This window comes from Felis catus, chromosome C2 (genome assembly GCF_018350175.1).
Source record: "Felis catus isolate Fca126 chromosome C2, F.catus_Fca126_mat1.0, whole genome shotgun sequence".
Taxonomy (NCBI): Eukaryota; Metazoa; Chordata; class Mammalia; order Carnivora; family Felidae; genus Felis; species Felis catus.
This window is the reverse complement of record NC_058376.1, coordinates 130640160-130664215: the sequence shown is the minus strand read 5'-3', so window position 1 is coordinate 130664215 and position 24056 is coordinate 130640160. Positions and strand designations below refer to the sequence as shown.

Here is a 24056-nt window from a genome sequence, read left to right as displayed (position 1 = left end):
TTAACTAAGCGAGCCGCCTAGGCACCCTGGGGTATCTTCTAAGTTATAGGTCCAATTTGGTTTCCAGGGAGGCAGTGAGAAGTTAAAAAAAAAAAGTGCTTTTAAATTAGACAAATCTGAATTCAAATCCTAGCTCTACCATTAGCCAGCCAGTGCCCTTGGGACCAGGCAAGTTGCATAATCTCCCAGAGGCCTGGATATGGCCATGATTTCACCCGCATCTTGGGTGTTGTGAAGGTGACATAAGATGGTGCGAACATCATGCCTGGCACAGCGTCTGGCACGCAGTAGGTGGTAAGAAGAGTCAACTCTCTTCCCCTTCTCTGTCCAGTCAGTCTCATTCCATTTCAGTTCCTTATTTCTTGCCAGAGAACAAAAGTAAAAGTTTGGCTGAGAATTGCTTCTATCAAGTTTTTCACAAGGAAGAAAACTGCGCCTATGTGACTTGTTCTTCTCCTTAAAGGAAATATTTGGATAAGAACACTTGTGCGGCATAGACATCTGGGAATCTCTCCTGAGCAAAGACTTTAAAATGTGAGGGAAGATACTGAAAAACACTGTTAGCCACCTGCTCCATGCCAGGCGCTGTTCTAGGCACCAGAGACACATTAGATGGACAACTTCTGCCCTCCTGAAGCTTATTCACAAGGCGGAGAAAACATACTCGGCTCAAATGTTTACTGCAGCATTATTGGTAACAATGAGAAACAAGACACAATATAAATATTTAACAAAAGGGAAACAGTTAAATAAATTATGTGCTTCTAATTGCTGGAACATCATGCAATAGTCAAAATGATAGTTCTAAAAAGAACAGACAACCATAAATAAAAACTAGCCTCTTACCAAACAAAAAAAAATAGTCTTTAATAAGGTTGACTGCATCTCTGAACATCTGAGTTTGTAAGATACAGTTCCTGGCACAACGAATATTAGTTCTTTTTTTATCACTTTGTTTTATCTCTTATGTCTCACAGTATCCAGAAGTAAATGTCTCTGTCTCTCACAGACACACCATTATTAATTAATCTATCCTATCAGAGTTGAAGCGGTTGGTTGAGATTCCCCTCTAGCACTGAACAGTTGAGATTCTTTGATTCCACCATCAGGTAGAAATTCTGAGTTGCTATCACTTCTGCCTTTCCTGTCCATTCACATCGGGTTTTATTATCACCAGCATTTATATCTCTGTGGAACTCAGTTGTCTGTCTTAAAAAGAATCCACATGACGTGATTTAGCCAAATGAGATCAGGGTACTGGAGAGGAAATGTTAATATCAGGGAATGGGCAAGTACTACAGAAATACAAACTGTAAATATCTATAGATTATGTGCTTACAAATGGAGGTATATGTTCCAAGTATGACTTTGGCCTTGTGAATAAATGCCTGCAGCCAGCTAGACTGCCCTCCAGAGCCTGATACACTGAATTAGCACGAACATTTGTACTGCTGGTCAACCAAGACCAGGATTAAGTGATTGTTAAACTGTGTATGTGTGTGTGTGTGTTGTGTGTTTGTTTGCTGTTTGTTTGTTTTTACCTTTCCCTGTGCCAACATCTTTTATAATGTGACTTTTCAACTCATCTTGTCACAAGGTATAGTGTATTTCCCCATTCCTTATATCTGGGCGGGCCCTGCTTTAGTCAATGAAACGTGGTGTAAGTGGCAGTGTGCCAGTTCTACGCCAAGGCTATCGCATGCTTGCATGCTCCTGCTCTTTCTCTTGGAACTAGGCCACTGCCGTGTGACTAATCACAGGCTAACCTGCTGAAGAACAAGGGACATGCTGCCAGGTGATCCCCATTGCCCTTGTCATTAGCCAGGCCTAAGGGCAGTTGAGCACAGACACATGAGGAAGTCCATCTGAGACCAGAAGAACTGCTCATCTAAGCACATATAAATTGGTATCCACACAATAGGGAGTTAAATACCTGGCTGTTTTTTAAGCCACTATAATTTGGATGGTTTATAATTGGAGGGAAATAGAAACAGACTAGATGCTAAAGTGAACAGAAATCTGAGCACTTCTCAGATTCATTTGCCTTGGGTTTGGTCAGAAAAATTCTAGTTGCCCATTATGCGAGTTTTCTATCCTCATTACCATCTAAACAGCCCATGACTGAATCAAACAATACCTGCAAAACGGAGAGATGCGCAATCCCCTGGGAAGGACATCTCTTACTTTCCTTGGTGCCCCGGGGAGATACATTATTCTGGCTAGCTAGTCTGAAGAATAATTTTGCAGAGCTGTATGTGACAGGAAGCTCTCATGCTTTCCAAGTATTTATGGCAAGATAAAGAGGTGGATGGAAAAAAAATTAGCATCTGGAGCTACAGTGAAACCACAAGCAGGTGATTCCAACAACTTTGACACCTTCAGTTCAGGGCTGTTTTTGTCCCTGCTCTGTTCCAGTTTTCTGTCTGTCTTTAAAAAACACCCTAAATTTAAATGTATAAAAAACACCCCAACCTTCACAGTTGTGGGCATAGAGTAGGCTTGACTACATGATTCTCACTCCAGATCTCACACAAAGTTGCAGCCAGACTGTAGGTGCAGCTGGAGCCTCCTCGAAGCCCCTCCTTACTCACATGTCTGGGGTTGATACTGCCATTCACCTACAACTGGTCTATTCACATGGCCTGGAACTCTTCAAAGCGTGATGAGTAGGCACCAAGATCAAATGGTCCAAGAAAGAGCTAGGCAGAAGTTGTACCTCTTTTAATGCCTCGGGGGTCACATAGTGTCACTTCCATTGTAAAACAGATTCTACTGTCTCTTCCACTCTCTTCAGTCAAAAGTGTGCCTGGGTATAGGAAGAGAGGACACAGATTCTACCTCTCATACCTATGGGTGTGGAAAGGTCACATTTAAAGAAGAATATGTAGGGTGGAAGATACTAGTATAGCCTACATCAGAAAATAAAACTTCCCAAATGTGTGTGTATAAAAAGTGGGAAATGAGGAAATTCCAAAGTCACTTTACTTTCAGTAACATGCAGCTACAGTCGTGCTAAGACATTAAATACTGTGTGGCCATATTCAGCCAGGTCTTAGATATAATTAGAACTTGAAATTTTCCCTGAGTCTTCCTAAAAAGCATCTTGGAAATTAATGAGAACATTTCTGTTGCCTGGATGCCATCCTTCCACATTCAACTAAATGATATTCAATTTAAAATATAAACTTCACCTTAAAATATTAATCAGTACCTAGTAATTCTGCAGTTGTCAGCCTCTGCCTTGAACAAAACCCCACAGCCAACCTGGTCAGCGGATGGATGTTAAGCCCCAGGTGCAGGAAAAAGGTAAAAATTCAAAACCATTTCTTAGACACTTTTAGAAGCCACAAACTATAACAAAGCTATGCATTCATGTTCCTGCCCTGGTTTCATATCGCTGGTCTACTCCGTGTCCTTGCCTCCAAAGAAGGATGTAGTAAGGAGAAGGGAGAGTGAATGCCTTGCAAGAAACAAGGTTTGTTTCCGAAAACCTAACATCCATTCAGGAACATGGATAGGGAGGGAAGAAGTTTGAAGCTTTCACAAAAATTCCTAAACTGAAGAAGGAGGTAAAGGGGTTCTCCTTATTCACAACTAGAGCTTCCCCATGTTAGGAGAAAGAGAGAAGAGAAAGAAAGGCACATATAACATCAGAGCAAGGGGAAGCACTCCTGGACAGGCCACGGATGGCCAACAGATTAAGAGTGTGGGGGAGTTTAGAGACCTACAGCCAAAACTCTGAGCAGCCAGTATGTTGGGGCACTGGAGAGAAGGATGCACAGCAAATCTGTAGAGGAGACATGCCCATGGTGGGCACAGGCAGGGGGCAGATAACACCTTGAACAGAAGCACTCTTGCCCCAAACCAGACACTGAATCCTAATGAAGTCACAAGCCCTCAAGGTCATGAGACAAAGGATGTCTCAGCAACCACCTCTGTGGTCCTTGCCTTACTCTGGTACCAACCAGATAGAAAATGAGGAGGGTTTGGGGAGAGACAAAAAAGACAGATGTTAAAGGTAGTTAATATTAAATTGTATTAAAGAAAATAGAGTGAGTTACATTTCTTACTTGTGAGTGTGTGGACGGAGATTCATCACCATTGCATTACTTTCAGACAAATAATATTTTGGTAGTCCCTACTGTCCTAAGTTTAATAAAATTAATTTCATATTAATGGACAGAAAATTAAGGACATAAGGAGGAAATGCTTTTCATCCCAGTTTAGTGCAAAGAACATATCAAGACAGTCCGGGTTCAAATCCTGATAACACCACAGACTGGGTGCAAAATTATAAACATTTCATTTGTTCTCAGTGTTGTCATCTGTGATATGAAACAAATTATACGATGTACAGAATTCTTGAACAGCTTAAATATGACAAAATGTTTAAAGCCTGCTGTAAAAGAGCAGCCTTATAATGCCAGATATGTGAGTCTTCATCTCCTATTTTCTTTGCATATTGTAGGCAATCATGCAAATGTTTATTTTTTTTTAATTTTTTTAACGTTTATTTATTTTTGAGACAGAGAGAGACAGAGCATGAACGGGGGAGGGGCAGAGAAAGAGGGAGACACAGAACCGGAAGCAGGCTCCAGGCTCTGAGCCATCAGCCCAGAGCCTGAAGCGGGACTCAAACTCACGGACTGTGAGATCGTGACCTGAGCTGAAGTCAGACACTTAACCGACCAAGCCACCTAGGCGCCCCAATCATGCAATAGTTTAAATACAATTAATTTGAAAGGAAAACAATGGAAAAACCTAATTCTTAATTTAATGAACATATTATAAATAGTGATAGTAATCATTCTTATCATCTAATCTAGTCTGGCCATCTTTTGTTTAGTGATGTGGCTAAAAACAATGGATTGGAAAATTACTCTGTGATGGTTAGTCTCCAAAATAGTTTCCAATGATTCCCAGTCCCTGGTAGCCACTTCCCTGTGTAGTTCCCTCCCACCCTGAATAGGGCCAACCTGGGCAATGGGCAGAGTACTGTGGAAATGATGAGGTGTGCCATCAGAGGCTAGGTCATATAGGATATTGCAGATTCCACCTGCTCTCTCTTGGATCACTTGCTCTAGAGGAAGCTGCCACATAATGAAGGCACTCACATATTCCTATGGGAAGGTCCACATGGTGAGGAACTAAGGCCTGCTGCCAACCACCCACACCAACTCACTCTCCACATAAATGGGCCACCTTAGAAGCAAATCCTCCAACTTCAGTCAAGCTTTCAGATGACCGCAACCCTGGCCAATATCTTGACCGTAATCTTGTGGGAGACTTTGAGCCAGAACCACCCAGCAGCATCTCTCTCAAATTCCCAAAAGAGCTTGAAACAAAAAACATTTATTGTTTTATGCCACTAAGGTTCAGGGTCAGGAGTTACACTGTAATAGATAATTAATATAGAGCTCCATGAAACCATGTGACCACCTCAGAGAGCCCATCTTACATATTTCTCCGTCAGTCCATTCCCTTTAGCTATAATATTTCCTGCTGGAACTTAAGTTGTCCTCACGCACTGGGGCTAAGTAGCACATTTGCTTAGTTGAACGTTAAGATTAGAAACATAAGTTCAAATTTGCTTTTGCCCTTGACTTTTAATAGTCTCATATAACTTCAGAGTTGCAAGAGACCTTCAAGTTAGCTGGTGTAATTATCTATCTGCTCAATTCAGGAACTCGTGTGGATATCCAGCTTCTTAGTGAATATCTGAACAGGTTTATGAATAAATAGTTCTCCGCTAGCATTATTTAAATTTATCTGTCATGTCTCTAAGAAGTAATTTCAGCTATTCATCACTGAACACTGTTTTCAGATCACAAACCATCCAGATTTATCTCATTAGTATTTTTTCTGTATATCAACTTATTTTTTGATGTCTATCCTGCTAACAAAATTTTGTGGACATTTGATATCAGGTGATTAAGACAGAACACATTCTCTCTCTCTCTCTCTCTTGCTATCTATATATATAATGATATCTATATAGAATCCATATCTATATAGAATCCATATCTATATAGACATATCTATATATATGTATAGATGTATATCTATATATCTATATATCTATATATCTATATCTATGTAGATAGAGATAGAGATAGAGATAGAGATAGAGATAGAGATAGATATATATATGGATTTTGCTGATCTCACAGCTGACAAGCCCCTAGGTAAAATTTCAGTTGAGTCAGGTCTCCAAATTCCTATTTCCTTCATATTTGACTTCTAGAACATAAGGGCAAACCTTCATCTTCTGCTAATCAAACTCATCTTATTGATTCCATCTCACTGTTGTGATCTGAAGTGACCATTCTGATTTTGGATTATATTAGTAATCCCTACCATTCCTCAAATCCTTAGATCTTTTGAAATTCCAATGAAACTGTCTTTAATATTGTTATTAAATCAATTGCATAAAAAAGTATATATAGATATGGAAAATATATATTAGGGCCAAATACAGACAGGTTCCTACAAGTTTTCTCCAGGATGGCATCAGCGGTTGAACCAATTTAGCATTCCATTAAATATTATATTTATTTTTTCTACTCCAAAAGAAATATAGTAAGAGGTTTTCATTTTTTAGATTTTGTTGAGGAATAATTGACAAAGATAATTGAATATACTTAAAGTGTACAATATGATGAGTTGATAAAGATATATATTGTGAAATAATTACCAAGATCAAGATAATTAATACATCCATCACCTTGCATAGTTAACTCCTTTTTGTGTGTGTGGTGACAATGCTCTATTAACTCTAGTCACCATGTCGTACATTAGAGCCTTAGAACCTATTCTTCTTATAACTGAAAGTTTCCACTCTTTGATCTACTTCACTCTATCTACATTTTCAGTTTTTATTTATTTTTTATATTTTTTAGAGATTTTTTTTTAATTTTTAAGTAATCTCTACACCCAACGTGGGATTCAAACCCACAACCCTGAGATCAAGAGTCACATGCTCTACCAACTGAGCCAGCCAGGTGCCCCTACATTTTCAGTTTTTAAATAGATGGATAGATCTAGGGAATATCACATACAAAGTGAAAATCTCTTGACTACCACCCAATGTCAGTTCTCTCCCAGAGGTAATCACATTTCTCCACTTTGTATCCTTTCCAGACCTTTTTCTATGAACAGAAATACACACATATGTACCTATAGAAATAAAAATTACTGTGTGGGGTTTTTTACAAGTTATTTCTTAAAAGGTATCAGATGACACATACTATTTCACACCTTAAAAAAAAACAATTTTGTCTTATGCTCAGGTCACCACATATAGATCTACCCTATTATATCTGTTGCATATTTCACAATATAGATACAAAGTAGAATATATTTTCCCATTTATAGATATTTATTTTCTTCCAATTTTTTTTTCTGAAACAACATAGCAGTGAATGACCTTGTGAAAGCCTCCCTGTGAACACTTTCATGTATCTTTCCAGGGTAAATAAAGAGAAATCCCTGGGTCACAGAGGATGCGTTTTTTAAAAGTTTATTTTGAGAGAGAGACAGAGGAAGAGAGAAAGAGAGAGAGAGAGACAGAGAGAGAGAGAGCGCGCGTCCAGGTGAGCAGGGAAGGACAGAGAGAGAGGGAGAATCCCAAGCAAGCTCCTACTGTCAGCGTAGAGCCCAATATAGAGCTCAAACTCACAAACTGCGAGATCATGACCTGTGCTGCAGTCAAGAGTCAGAGGCTTAACTGACAGAGCCACCCAGGTGCCCCCAAAGAAGATACATTTTTAAAAATACATATTTTCAGTCTTGCCTAGTTATCTTCTAAATGGTAGTTAATATCCTAATCTGCAAAATATGAAATAACTTGTTTCCCCATTCTCATTACATATTATTTTAAAAATATTTCTTAAAATTTACGATACATTTTAGCAGCAAAAGAATGAGTAGAAAACACCGCCTGTCTTCTTTATTTTTACACATGTGGAAATTAAAACAGTCCCTTGTCCATGATAGAAGACATTTAATCAGTATTAATTGAATGAATGTTTGAAACACAGAGGAGAGTGGAAGGAGAAATGTACCTTTCTTAAATCTACTCGAAATAAGATTTCTGTCTAGGATGTTGAAAGCCGAAAAGAACATTACTTCTACTATAATGATCAGAAAAAGCCAGATGATCTAAACATTCATAACTTTTCTTAAGCCCAACAGAGAACCGAGGTCATGGGGTAACAAACCAGCTGCAGAGCTAAGGACAGACAAGTGCCTGTGAGGAGAGGTGAGGTGCTGACATTAGCACGCCTGTGGCAGAGCATGAGAGGAAGACAACACCACAATGGTGCTAGGTCAATGGAACAGAATTGAGCTCCCAGAAATAAACCTGGACATATCTGTTTGTTTCTGGTGTCAGGTAAGGAGGTTTCAGCTAGTATGGTCTTGGTATAAAAACAGACACACAGATCTACGGAACAGAATCAAGATCCCAGAAATAAATCTGCACATATATATCCAATTAATGTGTAACAAAGGAGCCAAGAAGATACAATGGGGAAAGGATGGTCTCCTTGATAAACGGTGCTGGGAAAATTGGGCAGCCACAAGCAAAAGGTGAAAATCAGTCTATTATCTTACACTATACACAAAAATTAACTCAAAATGAATTAAAGACTTAAACGTAAGGCCTGAAACCATAAAAGTCCTGGAAAAAAAACAGGCAGTAAGCTGCTTGACACTGGTCTTGGCAATGATTTTTTGGATCTGATTCTAAAAGCAAAGGCAACAAGAGCAAAAATAAATAAGAGAGGCTACATCAAACTAAAAGGCTTCTGAACAGTAGAGGGAATCATCAACAAAATGAAAAGGTAACCTACCGAATAGCAGAATATATTTGCGAATCATATATCTGACAAAAGGTTAATATCCAAAATATATAAAGAACTCATACATTTCTGTAGCAAACAAAACAAAACAAAACAAAGAACCTGATTTTAAAAAAAATGCTCAGAGGTTCTGAACAGACATTTTTCCAAAGAAGACATACAGATGGCCAAAGGGTACATGAAAAGGTGTTCAACATCACTAATCATCAGGAAAATGCAAATCAAAACCACCATGAGATCTCACCTCACACCTCTTAGAATGGCTATTATCAAAAAAATGAGAAACAACAAATGTTGGTGAAGATATAGATAAGAGGGAATACTTGTGCACTGCTGATGGGAATATAAATTGGTGCAACCACTATGGAAAGTAGTATGAAGGTTCTCAAAAAAAACCTGAAAACAGAACTGTGGTAGGGTCCCCTCCCTAAGGAGAGAAAAAACAACCCTCAAGGCAATCTGGCTATATGTGTACATGAGAACATCCCTCACGACTTTGTAACATGAGACCACTTAATTAGACCAATTAATTAGACTGCATGTTTGTGTGTTACCATACATGGGAGACAAATGAATAGAAAATGTATAAAAAACTATGCCACATGATGTTCAGGGCTCAGCACATGTCAGCACAAATAAAGTTGCTTTCTGGAAAGAAAGGACTCGGTGTTACAACTCTTTGTGCAAAAATCCTCCTACAGAACTACTATATGATCTAACAATTCAACTTCTGGACATTTATCCAAAGAAAATAAAAGCACCAATTCAAAAAGGTATATGCCTCCCCCCATATTCAATGCAGCATTATTCACAATAGTCAAGATATGGAAATAACCTGTGTCTATCAATGGATGAAAGGGTAAAAAAAGTTGTGAGATATATATATATATATAGATAGATAGATAGATAGATATCATATATATATATATATATATATATATATATATATATATATATATATGATAGAATACTACTTAGCCATAAAAAGAATGAAATCTTACCATGTGTGACTACATGAATAGATCTTGAAGGCATTACACTATGTGATATGAGTCACACAGAGAAAGACAAATACTGTGTGAATCTCACCTCTATGTGGAATCTAAAAACAAAACAGAAAGAAACATTAAAAAACAACTCAAGTTTTAAGATACAGAAAAAAGACAGGTGGTTGCCAGAGGTGGGGGGGGGGTAGGATGTGGGCAAAATGGGTGAATGGGGTCAAAAGATGGAAACTTGTAGTTATAAAATAAATAAATAATGTAATGTACAGCATGGTGACTATAGTCTTGGCATATTATTGACTATAATAATACTGTATTACATTTTGAAAGTTGCCAAGAAAGTAAATCTTAAAAGTCCTCATCACGAGGAAAAAAATTTGTAACTATGCATGGGGACAAACGTTAACTAAACTTATTGTGGTGATTATTTTGCAATGTACATACTACATCGAATCATTGTTGCACACCTGAAACTAATATAATGCTATACATCAACTATACCTCAATAAAAAAAAAGAATTTAGCTACAATTTTTAATGAATTGCTAAAGCTAAGTGTGGACTTGGTCTAAAGTGAGTATACAGGGGTGCCTGGGTGGCTCAGTTGGTTGAACATCTGACTTTTGATTTTGGCTCAGGTCATGATCTTGCAGTCGTGGGATCAAGTCCCATGTTGGGCTCTGTGCTGAGTGTGGAGTCTGCTTGGGATTCTCTCCCCCTCTCTCTGCCCCTCCCCTATTTGCACTCTTTCTATCTCTCTCAAAATAAATAAATAAACAAAGATTTTTTAAAAAGTAAATAAAATAAGTATACAGAACCCTACAAGCCACACACAGAATGAGAGTTCATGTCCATTTACAGGTTTTTCTCCATGACCTCACCTGTTGTTCATGAGAACAACCAGAGGCAGGCAGGATATTGGAGGAAGTTTCCTTCAGTGGGACAAGCCTACAGGGAAAGACTCACGACTGTGAGAAAAGCAAGGGTGCCCATCAGACACTTTGCACCTTAAGGAATTAAAGTGTTAAATGCTAGGGGAAGGGTGGCAAACCTTGTCACCTCCAGGGCACAGGTAAAAACCCGTTGAAATTAGAAAAGAAGGAAAAAGGAAAAAAATACTCTGTCTTTGGAAAAGCAACTGGAAAGTATTCTGGGATGGGACCATTGGCAATCTCTTAGCACTGAGGAAGAGATATGATCACTGAGAAAGCCCAAACCTAATAATCAGGAGTTTAGGGTCTGCCTAAGATGGATATTGGACCAGGACAACTGAGAACACCCTCTCCCACAAACTAACAAGCACTGAGTAATATGCAAAAGCAATCTTCCATTAGGGAGAGGCAAGAGCATGAAGAGACCTTCTAAGAGGTACAGACAGAAAGGGAAAGCCTAAAGGTGGGAGTGGAACAGACACTGAGAAAACCCTCTGGAAAAACAACCCCTAAACTAAGTAGGAGGTAATGCTAGAGGAATTTTAATTCAGTGGTGAACTGAAAGTAACCATAGCAATAACAACACTCAAAATGAGCTCAGCTTTTGGCTAATTTGACTCAACTCTCCATACCAACAGCAAAGCAATATATAAGGAGATAGATTTTCAGGCATAAATATTCTTTACCTCAAAGTTTATTGCCCTATACATGATATCTGCCATTCAATCAGAAATTATGAAACACACAAAAAGAAAAAACAAGAGACAGAAGAAAGAAAAAGAAAAATAATCTACTATCAAGAGATAAATGCATCAACAGAACCAGACTGAGAGATGACCCAGTGTTAGAGGTATCAGACAGAAGATATAAGATAACAAGGATTAAATGATATATAAAGGCTAAAGGGGAAAAGGTGGACAATATGCATGTTAAGATGGGGAATTTCAGTAGAGAGATGGAGACTATAAGAAGGAGTCAAATGGAAATGTTATAAATAAAAACCACAGTCACAGAGATGAGGGATGATTTTGCTTAGGTCATCAGTAGACTTGCCACAGTTAACTTGAAGACAGGTCAACATAAACTACTGAAACTGAAACACAAAGACAAAGAAAAATCTTAGTTGAAGAATGACCAGTAAAATATGGGAATAAACTTAATTTACTATAAATAATGTGAATTTAAAAAAAATAAACCCATATAATCCTTAAAATATTTTAAACAGAGTTACTCCGTATATTATTTGTGAAATTAGAAAAATTAAAATAGTAAAGATAACTTTTGTGAGAAAACCTATTTAATAAATTTAGTATTGAGGTTCCTAACATCCAGAGTAAGAAGGAAATGTGACAACTTGTCAGTTTCTATTCTGATATTGAAGAGACTAAATTTCTTCTTTTCCCAGGATTTTCAGAAGAATCTGTTGTAAAGGATTTTGTAAAAGAGGAACTAAGCACTGTAATGAAAGTCATTTTTTCTAGAAGGTAGACTTCCCCCCCAAAGTATAGATTTCTATAGCTTCTGAATGAACCAAACTTATATCTTTGATAATCTTTGATATAGGGAGCATACACACACGTGTATGTGCATTCATTGTGTGTGTGTGTGTGTGTGTGTGTGTGTGTGTGTGTGTAACATGTGACTATGTTAGGTAACACAACAAAGGGAATTCAGGTTGCAGATGGAATTTAGGTTGTTAACCAGCTGACCTTAAAATAAGCACATTATCCTACATTTTTTCTGGTGGGCCCAATGTCATCACGAAATTCCTTACAAGTAGAAGTGGGAGGCCAAAAGGTAGGTCAGAATGATGTGATATGAGAAGGATTCAACCTGTCATTATTGGTTTGAAGATGGAGGAAGGGGGCCATAAGCCACGAACGTAGGGGCCTCTAGAACCTAAAAAAGAAAAGAAGTGGATTCTTTTTTAAAGCTTCCAGCTCTGCCAACCCATGTTGATTTTAGTTACTGAGACTCATGTTGGACTTATACAGATGTAAGATAATAAACGTGTTGTTTCAAGCCATTACGTCTGTGGTAATTTGTTACAAAAGCAAAGGAAAATGGATATGCACTCTCCCGTCATCCACAGAGCTTCAATGGATACCAAGGAGAGAGTGAGAAAACAGAGTATGAGGGGTCAACCCAAACTGCATGGTAATAAAAATCAGACAAAACTGATAATAAAATACACCAGGGTTAATGAGAAATCAATGGAACATGTGCTAAACGGGAAATATAACGTAGACAAACAGATCAGAAGCTACAATGTTCACTTATAAGAGTGTGAACTGGGGCGCCTGGGTGGCGCAGTCGGTTAAGCGTCCGACTTCAGCCAGGTCACGATCTCGCGGTCCGTGAGTTCGAGCCCCGCGTCAGGCTCTGGGCTGATGGCTCGGAGCCTGGAGCCTGTTTCTGATTCTGTGTCTCCCTCTCTCTCTGCCCCTCCCCCGTTCATGCTCTGTCTCTCTCTGTCCCAAAAATAAATAAATAAACGTTGAAAAAAAAAAATTAAAAAAAAAAAAAGAGTGTGAACAGGTCACAATTGTCTTATAGATTATTGTAGAAATTTGCAAATTTAACACCAAAGGGAATAAATAACTGCAAGTTGACTATAAAAAGGCAGATGGTGTTTCTTAAGGATTGAAAACAATTATTTTAGGTTAGTCTAAGTAATCAGGATAATAGGTTACATCCCTGAATTGGCCAAAAATCTTGTGAGACATACAAGAAACAAAAATTTTAAAAAGTCAAATGAGGAGGAGGGAGAGTGGAAGGGAAAGGAGAAGGAGAGGGAGGAGAAGAAAAGGAGGACAGGGGAAGAAGAAAGAGCTAGAAGAGGAAGAGGAGGAGGATGAAGAAACGGTAGAGGTATAAAAGACATTGATATATAAAGATGTTAATACCTAGAAATAACCTAAATATGCTGAATTGGAACACCAGGGCATGGATAGGGAAATGAGAGAAAGACAAGTCAGCTTCACAGCCAACAACACAGTCATCTGGTACAAACTGAAGTTTCTACTATGTGTTCAAAGCTACCTTTCATGAGAGTCCACCCTTTCATGGTTTCCTTCTGTCTTAACCTTGCCTCTAATTCTTTCTCTGAGAATGTTATTCAAATGAGCCCTTATATAAAATTCTTAGTCTGCTGAATGTCTCAGAGGGAGGGCATTACGTAGATCTTCTCAAGTTAATAATCAGTATAGTGAACCAAGATGAGCACAATCCAAAATAAAGGGGAAATCAATACTTATAAAGAACTGATGTCATGTCAGGCATGATGTGAAGGGGTTTAAATATTAAATGCATCATCTCATTTAACCCCCTTATCTTTATGTGGTAGCTGTAATTATCCTTATCAGGAAACTAAGTCTCAAAGTGGTAAAATATGTTGCTCACAGTCATACAGCTAACAATCAGCAAAATTAGGAATGTGGCTTTTCAGAAAGAAGGTGTTGAAGGGTACTGCTTGGTATTCAGGTATGGGAAAATCAGGGGTTGGTGAGGGAGGGCTCAGAAGTCAGCAATCCTTGCTAGCATTTCCAGGCTCCCTGCCTGGATCTTTGGGTCTATGAAAAACATGTCAGATGATTTTATTCCTATCTCCTAGTTGATGGTCTAACTCATCCAGGACTATAATTCAGATCTAGTGTTTGTGGTTACCCAAGAGGAAATAAAGAAAGGGGAAATTAAGCTGGCCAATTTTGGGAGAAAAAAAGCCCCACAAAGTCTGGAAAGCACAATTTTATTCAAAGAATCAATAAAGCTAGAGACATTAAGATGAAACTAAAACAAAGAGACTTAGCTTGGTGAGGGGAGGAAAGGTGTGAAAGGAATGCCCAGGAAGGGGAAAAGGCAAAGACAAATATTTAGCACAGTATGATGCAGAGCAAGGTGAAGGTCCAGTCAAGGTAGCAACCAGGCTCAGGGACCAAAACAAAGATACTGAAGCCTGCTGTTCTGTCAATTAGCCCAAAGCACAATTCCCACTGATTCGAACAAAAACAAAAGAATCTGAACTTCTCTGAGCCTTGTCTTGTGACCAACAGCCCTGGCAATAAATGTCAAACACGTGTTAATGTTGTGTACCTGAGAGTATTCCCAACTTTTTATTCATCTCATTACACAAACACATATTGAGCACTTATTGTGTCCCAAGCGCTGTTGGCAATACTGGTGATGGAGAGGAGAATAAGATACAGCGCCTTCCCTACAGCAACTCAGAGGCCAGTCTGAAAGCAGACTGGTAGGCTAAAAATTTCAAGAGGTATAGAAAATTCAGTGCTTCAAAATATGCAGTGTTGCAGAGGGAGCCTGGGGCATACTGGATATTTTCCCAAACAGATGACCATTTCAGTTGGCTCTCAGAGTATAGACAAAAGTTCACCAGATAGAAATAAAGGGAAGAATAAACATTTTAGTCATAATCTCACAGCTGGGAACATGCGCTAAGAAAACAGGTTTCTACATAAATGCATAAAGACATGTAAAGTGGGTTTATTTTGAGGTTCAAACCTGTTAACAATCAGCATGTTCAACCACTGAAGAATAGGTAAAAATGTTTGTTGTGCAAAAAAAAATATTTTGCTATATATGGCAGTTTCACATCCTTTAACCCAGTGGAATTTCGATCTAATGTAAGTTGTTCCAATGAAAATGGGAGAAAATCTGTGAAGACTATGTAGAAATAGAAAAAAGAATTCATGAAATAATGGCAGCTGAAATACAAAGAACAAAAACTCCAAGTGTAATACAAGTTCACGCCCGTGAAATAGGTTTCCATACTGACAAAGATTAAAAAGAAAGCAGAGAAATGAAAGTAGTTGTTGTGACAGAATAGCAGAAGTGACGGAAATATTAAAAACCCATTCATATTGTTTTAATATGTGTGCATATAATGTATGTATGTATACATACTCACGTGTATATCTAAATCTAAAGTGTGGCCAACCAAGGTGATACCGAACTAATCAGAATCTTGTAAAAACAGTTTAGTAGATTATCCAAAATATTCCATTTTGTCTAAGTGTGAAAGAAACAAGTTAGCCTAGGGGCTGCTGGGTGGCTCAGTCGGTTAAGCGTCCGACTTCAGCTCAGGTCACGATCTCGCGGTCCTTGAGTTCAAGCCCCGCGTCGGGCTCTGGGCTGATGGCTCAGAGCCTGGAGCCTGCTTCCGATTCTATGTCTCCTTCTCTCTCTGCCCCTCCCCTGTTCATGCTCTGTCTCTCTCTGTCTCAAAAATAAATAAACGTTAAAAAAAATAAAAAATAAAAAAAAGAAACAAGTTAGCCTATTTGTCAAGGGGAAAAAACTTCACTGATTGCATTCTTAAATAGAAATCTCAAAGAGCAACCAACTGAAGAGGGAGTGATTTGCATGCTATGAAACAGAGATGGGGGGGTGGGGGGGGGAGGGGATCTAGGAGGAAAACTCCCAGAACACATATTTGTTCCTGTCACTGTCACAGTACCCGAATCCAAGAAATGATGTGTTTAATTACATCTGACACAGCTTTGAAGGTGTGGGGGATACTAGATTTTTCTGTATCTTGGGTGTTTGGCAAGAAGTTCCAATCATGTCATCTCTTCTGGGCCTGATTTCTGTCTGACTGATAAACGACAAGGGTCTGGATGTAGGCATCACTGATGTGGTATTGTATCCAACAGAGGTTTGCTGTGTTCACATACTCAAAACCGCTAAAACAGGCTGCTGGCTGTAACATAGACACCTACATACATGGGAGCACTGAAGGGTATCTGTTAGAGTTGTATCAGTCAGGACAGGCTAGATTATTCCACGGTAACAAATAGCTCTCTGTTCTCAGAGGCTTAAAATAACAAAGGTACATTCTCTGTTATTTTTACATGGACATAATAGCTTGGTGGAGGGATTTCAGTTCCTTGTAGTAACTCAAGGAATCAGCCTAACAGAGCAGCCAATATTTTGTACACTGTTTTTATACACTGGCAGTCACTGTTCAAGAGAGAAAACAGCACTCCGGAAGGTCTTTCACTGGTCTAGAAGTGACTCAATCATACATCACTTGCCAGAATTAGTCACAGTTCTCTCCCAATGATAAGAGCCCAGGAAGTGCAATCCTACTGTGTGTTCAGAAGGCAGAGAACTAGAGACATTTGACAGACATCACCAGACAACTGCAAGAATCCTTCTTTCTGCATTGTTTATTTTTAACAGACGCATGAGACACTGAGATGTGATGCTAGCAGCCCTCAAATACCATCTCAGAGAGATAGTCTGCAGGATCACAGGGCACCAACAATCAGGAGGAGGTCTAAAGAAGAGCAACACAATTTTAAGAGACTGGTGAGTCTGGTGGATAAAGAAGATTAGGAGAATTCAATATGTATAGTTTGGCTGAGCAGACCCAGTAGGGAGCAACAGTGGGTGGTAGAGGTGGACATGGCAGCAATCTAAAAATATTCATAAAATGTAAAGGATTCAGAAGGGAGACTTATTTAGCATGAAAACCAGAAAGTATCACAAGATACGGTAGAGATAAATATGCGGAAATGGACTCTGGTATCACAAACTTGGACAAACTGCTAACAGCATAAAGTGAAAGAGACAGAGGCATTACGGAATACTTTCTATCTGAGGAGATAGGAGAAAGAAAATCCAATGGATAAAGACTGGATGAGAAATGGAGGTGTCCAGGGATAGAGATGAAAAGCATGTGGGGCAAACCGGATGCCCCGTATTCACGCTAGAGATTTATGACTGCTCGCCAGGTTGCAACTTGAGGGAACAGGATAGAAGAAGATACATCCTCCTGATAACACTTCTGAGAAGTGAAGTTCAACTAAACCACGGAATACTTCACAACAAGCCCTCCCTCTATTCCGGTATGGGAACACTCCAGAATCGACTATAAATAATACTTGGATTATGTTTGGGGAGAATTCCTAATATCCACTAAAATATAGTTACTTAAGGTACTTCTATAAATATTTTAATACTTTCCAAGTCTAGAACCATAGGTTTTAATATGTCCAGGACTAACACTGATACTGAGGTATTAATAGGTCTTCTCAAAAACCTTCCATGCTGTCACAGTGGGTGTTTCAGAGGTGGCAAAATTTAGATTTATGTCTTCCCTTTACTTCTTTGCATCCTCACATCAGAGATTGACCCCACTTACTTGAAAACTTAAACATGAAATTGGGGGAGATGGAAGTGGACACCTTCAGATACCTGAGTATTTATATCTGAGGAGTTTCCAAGCTGGCTTCTTACTTGTCATTTCTGGTATTAATATGAGAAGTGTTCAATCATTTACTTTTTCCTAGTTTGTTTTCAGACAGATAGGATGAGGGGGGTTATTTGTTTGTTTCTGTATTTGTTTTCCAGATGAAAACTGCATGTTTTCAGAGTTAAGGGATTCTAATCCTTATCTCTTTATATGAGTGAAACAGGGATCAGCTCACTTCAGAATAAAACAAAACTAAACTGACCTGAAAATTTCTAATCTTTGGATTTCTAAGAGTAACTCTGCAAATAAGAGAAGAACCAGCAAGGACAATGCAGATGTGTTAACACCGAGGATATGCTCCACTCATTCAAAGTCAGGAATGATTTGGATGGTATCAATTTGTACTGATTACTCATCCACACTATTTCTAAGGAAGAAATTTACCTTCCTAAATGCCAATTACTACCCTTACCCTGTAATATCAGCCTACCCCTTACCCACCCCATGTCCCAAGGTGGACACTTATATCCTCTTTTTAAAAATCAACTTTATTGAGGTATAATCTATTTATCGTAAATTGTACCCATTTAAAGTATACCGTTTGGTGAGTTTTGACAAGTGTGCACACCTGTGTAGCCAGCAGCAAAATTAGGATACATGACAACCTCAACTTTTCTTTAGGAAAAAACTATTTCTACTGTTTCTGAAGACTTAGATTTGCCTAATGTGGAAGAAAGGGATTTCAGCCCAAATCAGTAATGTTGAGAGGGAACAAAGAGGTAAGGAGTGATTTCAACTGGCACTTTAGTTCACTGTATAGGAATAGAAGGTTATTAGCCCATTGGAAAGAAGAAAAAGTAAAGTTGGAGGAGGAGTCAAGAGGGTGGGAGTGGGAGTAGCCATGATTTAGGGTTTGCAACATTAAAGGAGTAGTCAGGCAAGCCTCCTTTGAGAAGGTACAACTTGAAGGAGGGAAGGAAGTTAGCCAGGATGCTCTAAGGAGGCAAAGAGTTCCAGGCAAAGAGGACAGCCATAGCACAGGTCCTAATGCAGGAATATACCTGGTATATTCAAGGAGCACCAAGAAGACCAATGTGGCTGAAGTGTGATAAATGAGAGGTAAATACTAGGACAGGAAGTCAGAGAGGTTTTGGAGAAATCAACCTACATAGCCACTGGAGGACTTTGACTATTGTTATTCTACCATGTCATAAGGGGGCTTGGAACGAGAACCTGGGGCCAGCAAGCTCATTAGCCAAGGAAAAAGTGACAGGTAATGTATTAGTTGTGGTCCAAGATCCAAAAATATGGAGCAGCAAAGGCTTGCTGAAGGGATGAATGATCCAAGAGGGCAGGCTGGAAGAACACAGAAGTTCCAGGGAAGAAGCGAAGGAGGTCCAGCAGACACGAGATTGTGTTGCTGATGCTCATGGCAGAAGTTAAAGAGAGTACTTCCTTGATCCACTGATAAAGGAATGCAGAAAAATCCCTTCCCAACCTTCTCAAAGAAGAAACATTTTACCACCTCCCCTAAATGAAGAGTATAAATAAAAGAAACACCGCCTACCCACATCTGAAAGGTTGCCAACTCCTGTTTTGTAAGAATCCCAGGATCTTTTCAACAAGGGGCTGCATTCTAATCTCAAAAGGCACCGTGTTGTTTTGCACAATTTCAACCATTTAGATCCCTTAAGCTTTTGAGCCACAGCTCCATTTTCAAATGAACATCCCAAATACAATTTAAAAACGTAGTCGTCTGAGGAGTCCATCAAAAGGAGTCAATTCCTCAATGCCTTACTGTCAGTGTCAAAAAATTGGTTTCTTTTCAGTAAAACACAGAATTGCTTTATTATTTGAATACATAAAAATGCCACAAGATTTATGTTCTTGTGTCAACACATGCTTGGGTAACTCCCATTAGTAGTACTAGTTGCAAAGTTCCCATAAGGGAAAAATAGAAGCTTCGCAGGTGTAAGACAACAATAAGCAGCGGAGACACCCAGTGGTCACCTAGCTGATACTGCACGATCTGCTTGCCCATGGCTCAGTTTCTCCATCTGGCTAATAGGTATGAATTTTGTGCTCTTCTGTCCAAAAAGCATAGGATAACTAATGAAGGGTTCATACTAATAGCTACAAATGCATGGACCTCATATTATGTATACAGCATTATCTAAGTTCCTACCGCTGAAGTGAGACCCATGGACCAGCAGCATCTGCATCAGCTGGGAGCTTGTTAGAAATGCTGCCTAACCTGCTGAATCAGAATCCGCACTTTAACAAGATCTCTATCTTGCACGTTAAAGTTTGAGGAGTACAGTGCTGCTTGTTTTAAACTTAATTAAATCCATGTAGATAAAATCATCCCCATTTTACCAATGAAGGAGTTGAGGTTCAGTCCTGATGTGACTTTCTCCAAGTCAATTAAGCGGTGAAACCAGGATTCAGACCCAGGCATATATCTGGTTCCAAAAGATACATGCTGTTTCCAGTAATACTTCACTGCCTCATGATACGTGTGACCATGAGAACAAGACTGAGGGAGGAAATTAGATGAAATCTTCATGCTTTACCTCAACATGATGTTTAAAATAAAAGAAAAAGACTACCATTACCATGTAGAAAAAGCCATTTGGGCATATAACAGAAATATAATATCAATATAGGCCAGATCTAGTAGGAAAAACTATAATTAAAAAGGAAAGAGAAGTCTTCTGGAAGATCACAAACTAAAACTCTTCCTCCATCCCATGTATCTTGAAGAGTAAAGGGATACACACACACACACACACACACACACACACACACACACACACACACTTTCCTTAAGAAAACCAAATCCTGCTCAGCATGAATATGTATAATTAGATGTTCCCTGGGAGTGAGAAGTAGTAATTAATTCAGTGTTAAACATCACAATCTATTACTTGAACTCCATAGCAACCGTGGTTGCCAATAGAGGGAAAACAAAATTTCGAAGCCTATTTTTAAAAGATTACATTGAAATTTTTGAAAATGTGTAAAAGCTGACACTTGCTATTTTTAGGCTAAAACAATAGCCATGAACTCAGGGAGTAAAGAAGGATGTCAATGAACAAAGGCAAAAGGAAAGGAATCTCATCTAAACCAACCAAAACGGTTATATGGACAGAATGATTCTCACCCTGCCCAAAGCATGAACCCAGTTGCTCACTCTGGGAAAGAATATTGTTCTTTCAGGTCAAGAAGAGATACACTAATAATTTCTTGAAACACAGTCTTTGTAATCAAACTGAACTAGATCTGAATCTTAGCTTGTTCTGTAATGTGTTTCTTTAGACAAGTTGCTTAATTCAGTTAGCTTTAATTCCTTTATCTGTTACAATGGGGAAAATGATAGATGTTTCATAAGGTCCCTAAAAGAATTCAATCTCAAATGCCCAACACAGGGTGTTACAGATAAGGTTTCCCTGGAGGCAGATTATGAGTGCAGTGCTCTGGGTATTTATTAGACAATGCCCTGACATCAACATCTGTGGAAGGGAAGGGAAGAAAGTAAGACAGGATAGATGAAGGCCCAACAACAGACATGGCTGACCTCATGGAAAGCTCTGGAGCTAACATGGCCTGATAGCTGTCTGACAGTGGGCTGAAATGGCCAGAACATTTATCTAACCTCCATCAGTCAGTCAACAGATGGGCTGCTCAGGGAATGACATGACCTTGGGTAAGGGGACTCTCTGCAGCGGAGTTAGTCCCTTTAGCATTAGCAGCAGCTGGACAACAAATCCTCTGAAGGGGGAATCTGAATGTCACATCTCTATATCCAAATACACACTACGCAAGTAGTGCTTGCTTTACTTCCTTTGCATATGTGATCCTCACAAACATCTCTTACTAACAGAGATTCTGGTGTCCAGAAAAAAAACCCATTATGATTAACATTCCAACAATATCTGCTCTTAAAAATAACTTTTAGTGCTTTGTTATATCCTGAGCTCTGGGGCTCTGAAACCCATACTCATCTCATTTAAACTTCTCGATAATTCTGTGAGGTAATGTTCATCTCCATTTTATAGTTGAAGAAATAAGTACAGAGAGTTAAGTAGAAATAGTTAGCTCTGACAAGCAGTTGGGAGTGAAAGCACACTCTATTGAACAGGATTCTAATGGTGCTTGCCACACCATTGCTATGCCTGCTCCACATTAACTCAGTCCATCAACCACTGAACAACAGAAATGTCAAGGGAGCTGTGCTCCCTTTCTTCCCATTTGTTGATATCGGTGACTCACATATTATGTTGCCAACTCACTTAACCTTTATGCCACAACGTTCCCACGTTTCAAGCATAATCATCCCATGTCTCGCCCCACATTCCTCCTAAGAACTGCAGAAAAATAAGTGGTTAGATTATAGGACCTGTAAAGCCCCTTTCAGCTTGAGAACTCTCCACTGATAATACTGCCTATTAGTTGATGGCTTCTAATATACTTTAAGACAAGCTTAGGATAAAGGACTAGATCAGTTTTGGTTTCTTGGTTGCAAGCAACAGACACTAGCTTTGACTAATGTATAAAAAATAACATTTGTTGGAGAATACTAGGATTTTAGGGCGTCAGTGGAAGGCTGGAGGACTAGACTCAGAACCTGTCAGGACTACATAGCCCTGTGGGGCTAGCAGCCAGGAAGCAATCTGTCTCGTTGCAAGAAGACTAGACAGATGCTGCCCATTCTTCTAGGGTAAACATGTGATAAATGGCTCCCAAATACTCCTTCCACCCTTTGTCACTCACTCAAGATGGAAAGTCTGAAGAGAAATCATCTATTGGATGCCCCATGGTTATATTAGGGAAAGGACAGAGAGGGCATGATCCCTTTGTTTTATATTGTCAATGAGGACACATGGAATTTTTCTCTTACCAAGGCTACACCAACTGGGGGAGATTTTATTTCACAAGAGGAATGGGTATATTTGGAAGGGGAGATGTAGCTGTGTACTCCTATGCAAATTCCCACACTCATTACTATAGCTTGCTCACTCAGTCTTATATTTCCAAACCAAATCAACTTATATCTGGTAGATTAGAATATCTGGTATTCTTACACTGTTCAAATCCTTTCAGGATCCTGCTTTTCAGATCCCTAGGTTGCTCCAGAGGTTCTTATGCCTCCCATTTATACCTGATAGACTCCTCTGGAAAATAGGAAAACTTGACAACCAACCCTGAGTGCTTCTTCAAGAGATTACCAAAAGAGGTGTAATGTTAAACAGTAAGAAGCACTTGGTAAATATTCCCATAATCTGGGGAAATTGCTACTGTATACATATTCCTAATAACCAGGGCAGAGGAAGCCAATTAATTCTCAAATCCTTTAAATTCAGAGGAACTGAATTTACAAAACAAAGTAGAGGTTAATGGAGCTGATGCATCAGTCACTTATGCCAAATATAATCCTTTTTTTTTTTCAGGTTCTAAGGTAAACTACTTAGATTTTTAACTTCCAGTCAGGCTAAAACAAAAGGTATTTTGGTCATACCTCTGTAGGAATCCCACCAGAGTCCCTTGATAGGGTCTGCAATTTGGTTATTTGTCAGGAAATCTCAAAGAGGGATTTTTTTTTTAAATATGAAATTTACTGTCAAATTGGTTTCCATACAACACCCAGTGCTCATCCCAACAGGTGCCCTCCTCAATGCCCATTACCCACCCTCCCCTCCCTCCCACCCCTCATCAATCCTCAGTTTATTCTCAGTTTTTAAGAGTTGAAGAGGGATTTTTATGTGTTCCTTACCCTGGTTGCCCTGATCCTTAGATCAGCACTGACCAATAACTGTAAGTCTAGACGTAGTTTGAATGGATCATTTTCCAAAGTGATATATTAGCAAGGGTTAGAAGATAATTAATTTATTCTTCTTCCCATTAAATATCCACATCCCCACATGATTCAGAATTCACTAATTTAACAGGGTGGAGAGAATTTGACTTTGGGTTTGCTGTTCAGCTATCAAGGTTGATTATCTTTGTCTGCCTTGGGGAGTTGACTGGCTTTTCTAACTACACAGAAA

General features: G+C 39.0%; 1 protein-coding gene and 1 non-coding gene across 4 annotated transcripts in view; both read right to left on the bottom strand.

Moving 5' to 3' along the window:
- Positions 1–24056, bottom strand: part of CPNE4 (copine 4) — a 603237-nt gene that overhangs the window by 243548 nt on the left and 335633 nt on the right. The window lies entirely within an intron of this gene.
- On the bottom strand, positions 6931–7003 carry TRNAK-CUU. The gene has a single exon. It is a non-coding gene; the product is annotated as a tRNA-Lys (tRNA).